Raw genomic sequence first — 3427 nt, forward strand, 5'->3', positions numbered from 1 at the left:
ATTGCCATGGGCCATGGCGTCAGCCATTTGATGTCTTTGAATTATACAATTTTTCTCTAGCTAACTAGTGCATTGATGTCTGGTGAGGAGCTTTGGTAGCAATTAACTGTCTTAGGCTCTGGTGAAATGAAGCTGTCTTGTCTAAGTGTCCTGGTTCCACTGTATTTGGCATAAGCCCAAGAACTATATCGTACTGTTGGCATATTGATCAAGCTCTCGTAGGCTCGTAGCATGTTCGATTTTGATCCGTCTAGGCAATGTGATGTCTTGGCCATGTGTCCAGGTTAGAGCATCCCCACTCGTTGACGCTCCCCACGCCCAAATCCGGCGAAATTTTCGTCCGGATTGGACGAAAATTTGGCCTGGGGGCAGTATATTTCCAGTCGTGTGCTCCCCAAGCGGCGTTTCTCGGGGAAAAAGAGGATGGCCCGGGGAGTCCGGACGAAAGAGGAGACACGTGGGCGTGGGCGATTGGTTTTGCTCCATCCGGAGTCCCCGAGCGCTCCCCGGGGGGCCGGGGATGGCGTGGGATCGCCGGATGGATGAAGGGCCAAATCCGGACGAAAACGAGGAACCGGGGGCGCGACTGGACCGATTTACGCCGTCCGGATGTAAAAAAGGCTCGCCGGGGACCTGTTCGGGGGGACGAGTGGAGATGCTCTTACAAATGTTAATTTATTTCAGCTCACTGACAACCACAAAGACGTACATAATAATAATTGAGTGCTTAGCTAACATGAAAAACATACTAGCCATTTTGCAAAATTAAATTGAACATATATTGTTCATGACAGGAAATGTCCACATAATAAACAAGCAAGCGACCTATCTTGATCAACAATTACATAACGATCAGCCCTAATTCTTGCCTGGTTTTGATAAGCCTCCGTTATTCTTGTTGCACCTATTAATCTTGTCGCAGAGAAAGTACCAGCAAATTGCAGACCTCCCATCTGCAGGAAGACAAGGTGTAGACCTTCGAGTCGCCATGTCAAAGACCATGACCTCATCCCCGTCGCTCCCGCCGATCCAGTAGACGCAGTTACCATTGAGCCCCAGAACACCTTCAGCATACATAGAGACCGGGTTATTCCTCCCGACAAACACCGAGTAGCCACCCAAGTCGGTGACAACGTCCCAGCATGGTTGGCGCCGCGGATAATACCTTAGAACAAATATTTCATTCTCCTCTACACAGCGGCAACCGCCTCCTGGCAGCTGCAAAGTAACCACGCAGCTTTCCTCCAAATCTGGTACAGGTTACCCTCACAGAACACAATGCTCTAAGCACTAGTGAAAATAGAGACTTTGCCGTATGGTGGGGCAAAGCTGGTGGCTGGATCGAACGGAAGGTTGTCCTTGGCCAACAAGGGCTCGACGGTGGCCGCTGCATTTAGGTGTGGCTCGACTGGCTCAACCATGGAAGGAGGAGGAACTCGACGTTTTTGTTGGATCCGCCACCTCATATGTGCAGCAGGATAAGCAGGATACGACGTTTTTGTTGGATTTGGATCCTCGGTCGCAACAATAGGTTTGCGGCGGCGGCGCTCCGGTAGGCGGAGCACGTGGACGTCTCCATAGCGTGTGACGCAGTAGACCGTACCATTTTCATGGTAGACGAGGTCGGCGAGCTGATCTCCGCTGGCAAGGTGGTCAGGGTCGAGGACAGCCCACCTTCTAGCCCCGGCGGTGACGTAGGCGAGCCTGTCCATGCAGATGGCGGCCGCAACGAAATCGTCCGCAGCGGGGCAGGGTGCGAAGACGATCTTGGAGACGCAGCCGCTCGCGTGGAGCAGCAGTGGCAGGGGGATCTCGGCAGCGGTGGTGGGGTTGAAGAGGGTGAACAGACCATGGATGCCAACAACGGCGAGGGTGAGCCACCCGTTGCTGGAGCCCACACAGCTTCTCCCCGGGCGGATGAGGTTGAGCTGGAAGGAGCGGCGCGTGGGGAGCGAGGCGGCGGAGGGGCGGCACCTCGCGTGGTAGTCGAGGGCGACGGACGGGCGGCAGCTGGCGTAGTCCAGGACGACGGTGGAGCTGCACCACTTGGCGAAGTCCTGGCCGACGACGAGGAGCGACGGGGACGGCGGCGCGAGCGCGCACCGCCACGCCATGCAGGCCACCCGTGCGCTAGCGTACCACTGGAGGCGGTGGAGGCTGTCACCGATGCGGCAGATGAGGTCCGGCTGCAGGTCGGCCCAGCGCCGGGACGGCGGCGGGCAGCTGGGATTCTGCGAAGAAACGATGGCTACGCCATCTCCCAGATCTTGTGCACAGATATAATGACGATCCGGGTCTTTAGACTAGTCACAGTGGGAAGTATCATAGACTACTATCATTCATATGATACTAGTTTATGATACATCACCTACGATGCATAGTATCACGAAGTAGTATCATAGTTTCATCATATTTAATGTTTTGTAGAATCTCAATGCAAATATGTGTACATGATGTATTTGCCATTAAAGTTTCTAGTTTTATGTGCTATGAGCCTATGACACAGTATCTACCTATGATACTACTCTCACCTCTCTCCTTATTAATTGATGTGCCACATAAGATTTTGCCTACATGGTGACATGCATTATACTACCTATGATACCTCCACTGTGGCTAGTCTTAGGAAACAGAACGTGGAAAGTAAATTACGGCCGATATTTCACGATCGACAAATGCATGATTCCAACTAGTTATGAGCGGTGCTATCATATCTTTTTTTCACTGATTTTCATGATTTTCGGAAGAGAGTAGTAGTGAGAATAATTCTCGTATTACCTTGCATAGAATTTCTTTCCCTGGAATATGCACTTTCATCTTCTCAAATATGGTACTACATTCAATATGCACAACAGCACAAGACTTCAAGCTGCAAATTATTCATATTTTCTATACGAATATGTTGTCTAAAAAAATTAAAATTTCTACTCTCTTCAATTCAAATTTATCGACTCAACTTTGTTTAGATGTATCTAGACATATTTGTTGACTAGATACGTTTATATCTAGATAAAAATTAGTCAATTAATATAAATCAGTGGAGTATTTTAAACAAGTCAAATTGATGATGTAACATTATGTTGGCTGTCGTTGCCTATTCGACGGTACCTCGGAGGAGGAATCTTCACGAGGGGTAGAAGAAGTAGGGGCCATCGAGCGGAGAGTCCTTGGGACGGTGGTACGCGATTTACCCAGATTCGGAACACCTGCACGATGATAGGGCCTACTGCTGCTTGTCTGAAATTATCTGGGCGCTTTCACGTTGTTACAATGAGTTGTGGTTGTGCCTCTAGGGCTCCCAGGATTCGGCTTATAAACGCGTCAGGATCTAGGGTTTACACGGAGAGTCCTAGCCAGAATACAAGTCACCTAACTACGGAATATTACATTGCCGTCCATGTCAAGGATCCGCATTTCTTTATACATC

General features: G+C 49.9%; 1 pseudogene; it reads right to left on the reverse strand.

The window, feature by feature from the left end:
• Positions 1-785: 785 nt before the first annotated feature.
• Positions 786-3153, reverse strand: LOC124652754 (annotated as a pseudogene).
• Positions 3154-3427: the final 274 nt, after the last annotated feature.

Source organism: Lolium rigidum, chromosome 1 (genome assembly GCF_022539505.1).
Source record: "Lolium rigidum isolate FL_2022 chromosome 1, APGP_CSIRO_Lrig_0.1, whole genome shotgun sequence".
NCBI lineage: Eukaryota > Viridiplantae > Streptophyta > Magnoliopsida > Poales > Poaceae > Lolium > Lolium rigidum.